The 12,435-nt window shown below is 37.7% G+C and overlaps 1 long non-coding RNA gene across 1 annotated transcript in view; it reads left to right on the top strand.

The window, feature by feature from the left end:
- LOC309631411 overlaps nucleotides 1-12,435 on the top strand; it is a 49,458-nt gene that overhangs the window by 33,835 nt on the left and 3,188 nt on the right. Inside the window, exon 2 of the long non-coding RNA XR_014246251.1 lies at nucleotides 11,283-11,913. This is a non-coding gene — a long non-coding RNA (uncharacterized lncRNA). The remainder of the gene's footprint in view (nucleotides 1-11,282; nucleotides 11,914-12,435) is intronic.

Here is a 12,435-nt window from a genome sequence, read left to right as displayed (position 1 = left end):
AAAAACAAGACTCATATATATGCTGTCTACAAGAGACCCACTTCAGACCTAGGGACACATACAGACTGAAAGTGAGGGGATGGAAAAAGATATTCCATGCAAATGGAAATCAAAAGAAAGCTGGAGTAGCAATACTCATATCAGATAAAATAGACTTTAAAGTAAAGAATGTTACAAGAGACAAGGAAGGACACTACATAATGATCAAGGGATCAATCCAAGAAGAAGATATAACAATTATAAATATATATGCACCCAACATAGGAGCTCCTCAATACATAAGGCAACTGCTAACAGCTATAAAAGAGGAAATTGACAGTAACACAATAATAGTAGGGGACTTTAACACCCACTTACACCAATGGACAGATCATCCAGACAGAAAATTAATAAGGAAACACAAGCTTTAAATGACATAATAGACCAGATAGATTTAATGGATATTTATAGGACATTCCATCCAAAATAGCAGATTACACTTTCTTCTCAAGTGCACACAGAACATTCTCCAGGATAGATCACATCTTGGGTCACAAATCAAGCTTCGGTAAATTTAAGAAAATTGAAATCGTATCAAGCATCTTTTCTGACCACAAAGCTACGAGATTAGAAATCAATTACAGGGAAAAAAACGTAAAAAACACAAACACATGGAGGCTAAACAATACTTTACTAAATAACCAAGAGATCACTGAAGGAATCAAAGGGGAAATCAAAAAATACTTAGAGACAAATTACAATGAAAATACTACTATCCAAAACCTATGGGATGCAGCAAAAGCGTTTATAAGAGGGAAGTTTATATCAATACAATCCTACCTCAAGAAACAAGAAAAATCTCAAATAAACAATCTAACCTGACACCTAAAGGAACTAGAGAAAGAAGAACAAACAAAACCCAAAGTTAGTACAAGGAAAGAAATCATAAATATCAGAGCAGAAATAAATGAAATAGAAACAAAGAAAACAATAGCAAAGATCAATGAAACTAAAAGCTGGTTCTTTGAGAAGATAAACAAAATTGATAAACCATTAGCCAGACTCATCCAGAAAAAGAGGGAGAGGACTCAAGTCAATAAAATTAGAAATGAAAAAGGAGAAGTTACAACAGACACCGCAGAAATACAAAGCATTCTAAGAGACTACTACAAGCAACCCTATGCCAATAAAATGGACAACCTGGAAGAAATGGACAAATTCTTAGAAAGGTATAACCTTCCAAGACTGAATCAGGAAGAAACAGAAAATATGAACAGACCAATCACAAGTAATGAAATTGAAACTGTGATTAAAAGTCTTTCAACAAACAAAAGTCCAGGACCAGATGGCTTCACAGGTGAATTCTATCAAACATTTAGAGAAGAGCTATCACCTATCCTTCTCAAACTCTTCCAAACAATTGCAGAGGAAGGAACACTCCCAAACTCATTCTATGAGGCCACCATCAGCCTGATACCAAAACCAGACAAAGATACTACAAAAAAAGAAAATTATAGACCAATATCACTCATGAATATAGGTGCAAAAATCTACAACAAAATACTAGCAAACAGAATCCAACAACACATTAAAAGGCTCATACACCATGATCAAGTGGGATTTATCCCAGGGATGCAAGGATTCTTCAATATACGCAAATCAATCAATGTGATACACCATATTAACAAACTGAAGAATAAAAACCATGTGATCATCTCAATAGATGCAGAAAAAGCTTTTGACAAAATTCAACACCCATTTATGATAAAAACTCTCCAGAAAGTGGGCATAGAGGGAACCTACCTCAACATAGTAAAAGCCTTAAGTGACAAACCCACAGCAAACATCATTCTCAATGGTGAAAAACTGAAAGCATTTCCTCTAAGATCAGGAACAAGACAAAGATGTCCACTCTCGCCACTATTATTCAACATAGTTTTGGAAGTCCTAGCCACGGTAATCGGAGAAGAAAAAGAAATAAAAGGAATACAAATTGGAAAAGGAGAAGTAAAACTGTCACTGTTTGCAGATGACATGGTACTATACACAGAGAATCCTAAAGATGCCACCAGAAAACTACTAGAGCTTATCAATGAATTTGGTAAAGTTGCAGGATACAAAATTAATGCACAGAAATCTCTTGCATTCCTATACACTAACAACAGAAGATCAGAAAGAGAAATTAAGGAAGCAATCCCATTCACCATTGCAAGAAAAAGAATAAAATACCTAGGAATAAACCTACCTAAGGAGGTAAAAGACCTGTACTCAGAAAACTATAAGACACTGATGAAGGAAATCGAAGATGACACAAACAGATGGAGAGATATACCATGTTCTTGGATTGGAAGAATGAATACTGTGAAAATGACTATACTACACAAAGCAATCTACAGATTCAATGCAATCCCTATCAAATTACCAGTGGCATTTTTTACAGAGCTGGAACAAAAAAATCTTAAAATTTGTATGGAGACACAAAAGACCCTGAATAGCCAAAGTGGTCTTGAGGGAAAAAAAAGGAGCTGGAGGAATCAGACTCCCTGACTTTAGACTATATTACAAAGCTATAGTAATCAAGACAATATGGTACTGGCACAAAAACAGAAATACAGATCAATGGAACAGGATAGAAAGCCCAGAGACAAACCCACGCACCTATGGTCAACTAATCTATGACAAAGGAGGCAAGGATATACAATGGAGAAAAGACAGTCTCTTCAATAAGTGGTGCTGGGAAAACTGGACAGCTACATGTAAAAGAATGAAATTAGAACACTCCCTAACACCATACACAGAAATAAACTCAAAACGGATTAGAGACCTAAATGCAAGACCGGACACTATAAAACTCTTAGAGGAAAACTTAGGAAGAACACTCTTTGACATAAATCACAGCAAGATCTTTTTTGATCCACCTTCTAGAGTAATGGAAATAAAAACAAAAATAAACAAATGGGACCTAATGAAACTTAAAAGCTTTTGCACAGCAAAGGAAACTACAAACAAGATGAAAAGACAACCCTCGGAATGGGAGAAAATATTTGCAAACAAATCAATGGACAAAGGATTAATCTCCAAAATATATGAATAGCTCATGCAGCTCAATATTAAAAAAACAAACAACCCAATCCAAAAATGGGCAGAAGACCTAAATAGACATTTCTCCAAAGAAGATATACAGATTGCCAACAAACACATGAAAGGATGCTCAACATCACTAAACATTAGGGAAACGCAAATCAAAACTACAATGAGTTATCACCTCATACCAGTTAGAATGGGCATCATCAGAAAATCTACAAACAACAAATGCTGGAGAGGGTGTAGAGAAAAGGGAACCCTCTTGCACTGTTGGTGGGAATGTAAATTGATACAGCCACTATGGCGAACAGTATGGGGTTCCTTAAAAAACTGAAAATAGAATTACCATATGACCCAGCAATCCCACTACTGGGCATATACCCAGAGAAAACCATAATTCAAAAAGTCACATGCACCCCAATGTTCATTGCAGCACTATTTACAATAGCCAGGTCATGGAAGCAGCCTAAATGCTCATCGACAGACAAATGGATAAAGAAGATGTGGCACATATATACAATGGAATATTACTCAGCCATAAAAAGGAACAAAATTGGGTCATTTGTAGAGACGTGGATGGATCTAGAGACTGGCATACAGAGGAAGTCAGAAAGAGAAAAACAAATATCGTATATTAACGCATGTATGTGGAACCTAGAAAAATGGTACAGATGAACCGGTTTGCAGGGCAAAAATGAGACACAGATGTAGAGAACAAACGTATGGACACCATGGGGGGAAAGTGGCGGGTGGGGGATGGTGGTGGTGTGATGAATTGGGAGATTGGGATTGACATGTATACACTGATATGTATAAGATAAATAACTAATAAGAAAAAGAAAAGAGTGATAAAATTTGTTGGAGACCAACAGGAAAAAAAAAAAAAAGACTGTTATCAGCCTAATATCTCTCCAAATAAAAACCACGTGCTGGGGCTTCCCTGTTGGCGCAGTGGTTAAGAATCTGCCTGCCAATGCAGGGGACACGGGTTCGAGTCTGGTCAGGGAACATCCCACATGCCGCAGAGCAACTAAGCCTGTGTGCCACAACTACTAAGCCTGCGCTATAGAGCCCGTGAGCCACAACTACGGAGCCCACGCACCTAGAGCCCGTGCTCCACAACAAGAGAAGCCACTGCAATGAGAAGCTCCTGCACTGCAACAAAGAGTAGCCCCCGCTCCCTGCAACTAGAGAAAGCCTGCGCACAGCAATGAAGACCCAATGCAGCCATAAATGAATGAATTAATTAATTAAATAAAATTAAAAACCACGTACTGACCTTTAAGGGAATCATCATTTTAGGACAAAATATTACTAATTTCCAGTATAATTGTATAGAGTAAGAAATGAATTTATGTTTATGAGTTTTAATAAATAATTCAATTGCTCTGCAACATTCCAAACAGTATTAGAAGCAAAATCATATATTAGAACAGAACACAAAAGCACTAGGAGCCAGACAACTTTCTATGGGTTTTTATAGCTAATGAAGCTCCAGACCATAATTAGTTCCTCTCTCAGTTGTATTTTATCATGAGAACCCATCTTTTAGAATTTCTATGCTTGGCATCTTTAAGGCCAAATACTGCAGCCTCAATTTTTGAAGGAAGAAATTATTTCAAGTTCTGTATCTGCACAATGTCAAAATGATTGGTGAAATCAGTGAAAATATTAGGCAAATCAGTTGTTTGATATAATGTTGGCACAAAGTAAGTCCTTATTCCTGGCTTTGGTCCTATATTTAGAAATATCTTTGCTTTCCTGTGATTAGAAAGATATGTATCATTTTCTTTGGGTTCTCATATTGGGGATCAAATAAGAAGACCTAGGGAAGTGCAGCCAGGCCTCTGTAGAGGGTGGCTCACTGCCCACTAGCTTCACCTGGGGTGGCAGCACCACTAAGCCAGGTGGGGCTTTGCCATCTGAGTATTGACATAGCCAGGTCCTCCTAGCTTGAGGAAGGACAACTTGCTGGTCTGTTCCTTGCCGTGTACCCTAAAAAGGAACCTTCCTGAATGCCTGTTCCCCAATCTCAGCCTACACTCAGCCAGGCCTACCTGCAGGGCCTGCTGTCCTGGTGGCCTGGGGACCGAGTAAAGGGGACCTTCACTCCAAGGGACACTCAAACACTGACCTACCTCACTGCTGAGGAAATCCATACCAAATGCCTGTACAAATCAGTCTACACCTTCTTTCCTTTTCCTTTTCCTTTTCTTTAGGAAAGAAAGTATTGGCTTTGTACTTACCAATGGAGAGCTTGACTCAGCCTCTAGGCCAGGCAGGTTTTCTAATACTTCTACTAAGTTTAACAAATCAGTCAGTCACAGACAGAGCTCCTGGACCACCCCCCTTTGCCTCCCCTCCAAGCAAATCGGCACTTTGTCCTATTGTTGTCATGCATTTTACTTCCACATATGTTGTAAACCCCACACTACATTATTTTGTTTTTGTTTAAACAGTCAATTATCTTTTTAAAAGATTGAAATAATAAGAAAAAAATCTTACACATTTACTTACATTTTTACCCTTTCAATTGCTCTTTATTCCTTTTGGTAGGTCCATATTTATAACTGATAATGTTTTCCTTCTGCCTAGAAGATTTCCTTTAACGTTTTTTGTAATGTGGATATGAATTCTTTCAGCTTTTTTTTTTTTTTATAGTATTTTTTTTAATTAATTAATTTATTTATTTATTAATTTATTTATTTATGGCTGTGTTGGGTCTTCGTTTCTGTGCGAGGGCTTTCTCTAGTTGTGGCAAGCGGGGGCCACTCTTCATCGCGGTGCGCGGGCCTCTCACTATCGCGGCCTCTCCTGTTGTGGAGCACAGGCTCCAGACGCGCAGGCTCAGCAATTGTGGCTCACGGGCCCAGTTGCTCCGTGGCATGTGGGATCTTCCCAGACCAGGGCTCGAACCCGTGTACCCTGCATTGGCAGGCAGATTCTCAACCACTGCGCCACCAGGGAAGCCCCTCTTTCAGCTTTTTAATGACTGAAAAGTTCTTTATTTTGCCTTCATTTTTAAAATATATTCTAGTATAGTATATATATGACTATTTTCATTTTTTAGTACTTTAAAGATGCTGCTCCACTGGGGTTTTTGTTTGTATGTTTGTTTGTTTTGTTTTGTTTTGTTTTTTGCTTACATTGTTTCTGACAAGAAATGTTCTGTCATTACCTTTGTTCTTTGTACATGTCATGTTTTTCCACCCCCTCTGGTTGCTTTTAATATTTTCCCTTTGTAACTTGTTTTAATGAATTTGATTATGATGTTAATTACCTTGGTGTAGTGCTTCTTGTTCTTGGGGCTGGTTGAACTCCTTGGATCTAGTTTTTATTGCATTTGGAAAATTTTGGGCTTTTATTTCTTCAAATACTTTTTTTCTGTAAACCCCTCCCCCTGTCACCTTTCCATCAGGGCTCCAGTTACATATATATTAGGCCACTCGACGCTGGCCCACAGCTCACTGATGCTCTGTTCCTTTTCTTCCCCCAGACTTATTTTTGTCTGTGTTCATTGTGTACAGTTTATATCGCCATGTCTTCAAATTCACTCCTGATTTTTCTGCAGTAACTAATCTGTTTTTAATTAATCCTATCCAGTGTATTTTTTCATCTCTGTCATTGTTGTTTTCATCTCTAGAAGCTCAATTTGTGTCTTTTTCACATTTACTGTGTTTCTACTTAACATGTTCTATCTTTCCTCTAGATCAGGATCTCGCAACTTCAGCTCTACTGATATTTGGTTTGAATAACTCTCTGTTGCGGAGGCTGTCCTATGTATTGTAGGATGTTTAGCAGCATACCTGGCTTCTACCCACCACATGCCAGTAGCACCACTACCTTCAAGTTGTGATAATCAAACTGTCTCCAGACATTGCCAAATGTTGGCTGGGGGAAAAAAAATCAGTCCTCTCTTGAAAACTACTGCTCTAGATTTTGGAACATATGTGATACAGTTATGATAACTATTTTAGTGTCATTATCTATTAATTCTATCATCTGTATCAGTTTTCTCCAATTTCTATTGTTAATTTTTCTCCTTATAATTTTCCTGCTTCTTCACATGCCCGATAGCTTTTTTATTATATGCCGGACATTGTGAAGTTTACTTTGTTGGTTATGGATATTCTTATATCCCTATAAATATTCTTGAGCTTTGTTCTGGGATGCAACTAAGTTACCAGGAAAAAAATTTGATCCTTTCAGGTCTTGCTTTTAAGCTTCATTAGGTAAGACCAGAACAGCATTTAATCTAGGGCTAATTTTGCCCTGCTACAGAAGCAAGACCCTTCTGCATGCTCTACCCAATACCCCATGAATTATAAGGTTTCCCAATATGGCTGGTGGGCATTGGCACTATTTGTGGCCCTGTGTGAGCTCCTCATGGGTGGTTCTTTACATGATCTACTATAGTGTCCTCACACACATGCGCTGGTAAGCTCTCAGGTGAATACTTCAGGGAGGACTTCTGGACATTTGGGGGGTTCTTTCTCTCTGAGAAGCTTTCTCCTCTCTGGTTCATTGTTCTTCGAACTCCAGCAGCTTTGGCCTCTCAGCTTCATCCCTTCAACTCCCAGCTCCACCTGCTCCACTCAGAGATCATTGCATTCTGCTTGGGTTCCCCCTCCTGCACTGCAGCCTGGAAACTGTCCCCAGGCACTAAGCTGTGATAATCACTGGGGTCGCTTGCTGTGTTTCCCATCTCTCAGGGATCACTGTCCTTCATTATCTCATGGCCAGTGTCTTGAAAACGATTGTTTCATATATTTCATCTGATTTTTTATTTTTTAGTTGTTTCAGGCAGGAGGGTCAGTCTGGTCTCTGTTACTCCATCTTGACTGGAAATGAGTACATTTTTAAGTTACTTGGAATTGACGTGGGTGTTAAACTTTCTGAATTATTGAATTTCTGACAATAACTGTACATTGCTCTTACTCTTTTTTTTAATATTTTATTTATTTATTTATTTGGTTGTGCCGGGTCTTAGTTGTGACAGGTGGACTCCTTAGCTGCAGCTCACCAGATCCTTTGTTGTGGCATGCGAACTCTTAGTTGTGGCATGCACATGGGCTCTAGTTCCCTGACCAGGGATCGAACCCGGGCCCCCTGCATTGGGAGTTTGGAGTCTTAACCTCTGTGCGACCAGGGAAGTCCCTGATCTCACTCTTGATTGAAAAGTTTGGATTGAAATAAAATTCTACTCAATATAATTTTCACTACAAACTGAAGACATTTTCCCCTTGTTTTAAGCATCCAATGTTGTGTATGGGAAGTCTGATGTTTGTTTCATTTTTGTTCCTTTGTAAATTTTTTTTTTTCTACAGGATTTTAGAATCATCTCTTGACCTACAGCGTTCTGTAATTTCAAAGTGATCTGTTTAGATATTTTTTTTAATAGTATCTGTGAAATCATGAGTTGACTAATTTTAATTTTACAACCCATTATAAAATAAATATATGATCATTAAGATACAAAACATTTATCCATGCCACTTAAAATCATCTTTAGTATCACTAGTGTTATATCTTCCACCCTTTGGAAAACTTTGGATTAAAGCATAGTGTTAAACAGCAAAGGAAACCATAAACAAAACGAAAAGACAACCTACAAACTGGGACAAAATATTTGCAAATGATGCAACCAACAAGGGATTAATTTCCAAAATATACAAACAGCTCATACAACTCAATATCAAAAAAAACCAAACAACCCAATCAAAAAGTGGGCAGAAAAGCTAAATAGACCTTTCTCCAAAGAAAACATACAGATGGCCAACAGGCACATGAAAAGATGCTCAACATCGCTAATTATTAAAGAAATGCAAATCACAACTACAATGAGGTATCGCCTCACGCTGGTCAGAATGGCCATGATCAAAAAGTCTGCAAATAATAAATGCTGGAGAGGGTGTGGAAAAAATGGAACCCTCCTACACTGTTGGTGGGAATGTAAATTGGTGTAGCCACTATGGAGAACAGTATGGAGGTTCCTTAAAAAGCTAAAAATAGAGTTACCATATGATCCAGCAATCCCACTCCTGGGCCTATATCCAGAAAAGATGAAAACTCTAATTCGAAAAGATACATGCACCACAATGTTCATAGCAGTACTACTTACAATAGCCAAGACATGGAAGCAACCTAAGTGTCCATCAACAGATGAATGGATGAAGAAAATGTGGTGTATATATATATATATATATATATATATATATATACACACAAAGGAATATTACTCAGCCATAAAAAAAGAATGAAATATTGCCATTTGCAGCAACATGGATGGACCTAGAGATTATCATATTGAGTAAAGTAAGTCAGACAGAGAAAGACAAATATTATATTACATCACTTACATGTGGAATCTAAAAAATAATACAAAGCAACTGATTTATAAAACAGAAACAGACTCGCAGACATAGAAAACAAACTGTGTGGGGGGAGGGATAAATTAGGAGTTTGGGATTAACAGATACACACCACTACATATAAAATAGACAGGCAACAAGGATTTACTGTATAGCACAGGGAACTATATTCAGTATCTTGTGATAAGCTATAATGAGAAAGAATAAAAAAATTATAAATATATGTATGTATGTATGTATAACTGAATCACTTTTCTGTATACCTGAAACTAAGACAATATTGTCAATCAACTCGACTTCAATTTTTAAAAAGCACAGCGTTAAGAAAAATTATAATAGATCATCAGGGAAAATTCAGAATGGGTGACGATTACTAGGTATCTTCTCAATGGATGTTGTCTAGGTGATCCTTTGGGGTTTTCTGACTATATAGGTGTCTGTGGTTTTCATGATCTTCAGGCAATTTTACATCCAACTCTAAGTTGTATAAAACTGACGCAAATGAGTCTTGTCTGTAGACGTGACAATAAATTGTCTCTGGTGAAGATGCAATTGACTGTCACCATGTAAAAGAGATGATTCCAAACATTACATTTTATTCCCTGTAAATATTGTTTTATCACCTATTGGCAATTTCATTTCAGCATTCCTGGTTGCTACTATATGTGTTTGTTCTTTGAATTCTCTTTTGAAAAAGTTTTAACCTCTCACTGTTTCTCTCATTAATTATTAATAAGTTAAATAAGATCTTTGACCTGTGTGTCTTTGTATTTACATGACAATCATGATTTTGCCTTATATTTAAGTATATTTTATTAATAGCATATATGAATTATTATAATGTGCATTATTACTCTATTTATCATGTTTGAGAGGATTTGGAGAACACTTCAAACTGGACTTTGGAAAAAAGTGCCTCTTTGCTAAGCCTTGGCTTGGTATCAAATTCTCTATGACAAATCTGGCTGGCCACCCATTTTGTAAATAAAGTTTTGTTGGCACACAGCCACATTCATTCATTTACATATAGAGTTGACAGTTGTAACAGAGACCATATGACCCACAAGCCTAAAATATTTACTATCTGGCCTTCAATAGAAAAAGTTTGTTGACTCCTCTTTTACAATATGACACCAACCTGCTTTAGCATATAAACCGCAAATGAAAATTCTATTACTTTTTTAGCTTGAGATGGTTAGGGTTTTCTGTACCTCCAAATGGATGTACAATACCATTTGCAGGGATAGAGGGAACGTCTTCATTTTGGGAGACTGAATATCATAGTGTTTAATATCTCCCACTGGCCTTGAAGTCAGAGTGTCCTGGGTTTGAATCCACACTCTCTCACTTACAGCTGAGAGACCTTGATCAGGCTGTTAAACCTTCCTAACCTTTAACCTTCCTAAGCCTCAGGTACCTCATCCATAAAATAGGGATAATGATATTTTATATGGTAGTTGTAAGAATTAAATGAGCTGCAATATGTAAAGAGCTTAATACCCAGAACATAGAAATCCATGTTGTTATTGGGCATTGGCAAACTTTGGAAAGCACAGAATAATTAGATCTATGCCTGTTTTTGTAACCTTCAAAATAAAGTCCAATATCTGTCACCAGCCTACCCAACTTAAAGCTTCTCTCCACTATTCCAAAGAAATTCTCTTCTTCTTACTCAAGAGGTAAAATACTTTGTTTGGTTAGCTGGGGACACTCCAAGAGGAAACCTCACTAAGGTATCCCTAGCAAAATCTCATCTTTATTATGGTAGACTGATTGCAAAAAAATGGCCCCAATTCTTCTCCTCTAGGTATGCATGTCTCTTATGATGTGACTTTTCATCCCATGTAGAAGTGGAATCTGTTTTCCCTGCCTTTCTCTACTGGCCTTGTTACTTGCTTAACCAGTAGAATGAAGCAGAAGTGAATGTGCCAGTTCTGAGCTAAGGCCTGCAAGAAGACTTACACACTTCTGCTTGCTCTTTTGAACCCTGCCTTCACCACGACAAGCATGGGATAGCCTGCTGGAGAACAAGAGTGCAGAGATGAGTCATCTCGTCCATGAACATCCTGCTTCAATCAGCTCCCAGCTGACCTGCCCACTGAGATCAACCAAGACCAGCTCAGATCAGCAGAACTACCTAACCAATGTATAGATTCATGAGCAAAAATACATATTTATTGTATGTCAAAATAAATTAATGTCCAATAATTTCTATCACTGTAATCTTGGCTACTGAATGATTGCTCTCTGCTGTTATTTGCTAGGGGAGTGTCGAGCATACGTATCTCACACATAGGACTAGAGTGATAATCTGAAAATGTGGTCCTAACTCAACCCTGTTGTGTCAGGACATTGCTGAAGTGATTGATCCAGATGCATACTCAAGTCGAGAATTTCCCATGAAAGACTTGGACAGAAGTCACAGCTCTTGGCTGCAGAGATCGTGTAACAGTATTATGAGAACTTTTAAAGAAAAGAGGTAAGTAGTCATTCCATTTACAAAACCAATTCTTACAATAGTGACCGTTAGAACCAAAATGTTTGCATGACAAAAGGACTTTTGAGTCCCCTCTGGTTGGCCTGCTGTTTAGAAATGGTAGTTAACAAAACAAAACTGATTACTGCTAGAAAATGCACTGTTCCTTGGGACTCTAACAAGAAGTGACGTGATTATATTATGGCATGTTTTTCCCAAGGTAGTTAAAAAGAAAACAACATTCTTTTCTGGGTCTCTGGTGTTTCCCTTGTGATTTTGAGAATGACTATGCCTTTGCCTTTCCACTGTACTGACACTCTGCCACCCTGTGTCACTTTAAGCCAGTCATTTAATATGTACTATGGATAAGTTCTCGTGTCTCTTCTAGCCCATGTCAGTTGCAGATACAAATTTTTTGCTTACCAATTTTTGTTCTCAGTCATTGGACATTTATTTCATATCTATTATGTGCCAGGCATTTTACTAGTCACTGGAGACACAGCAGTGAATAATGAGACATGGCCT

The sequence above is a fragment of the Balaenoptera borealis genome, assembly GCF_965194805.1.
Source record: "Balaenoptera borealis genome assembly, chromosome: 6".
Lineage (NCBI taxonomy): Eukaryota > Metazoa > Chordata > Mammalia > Artiodactyla > Balaenopteridae > Balaenoptera > Balaenoptera borealis.
This window is presented reverse-complemented; position numbering and strand designations above follow the sequence as displayed.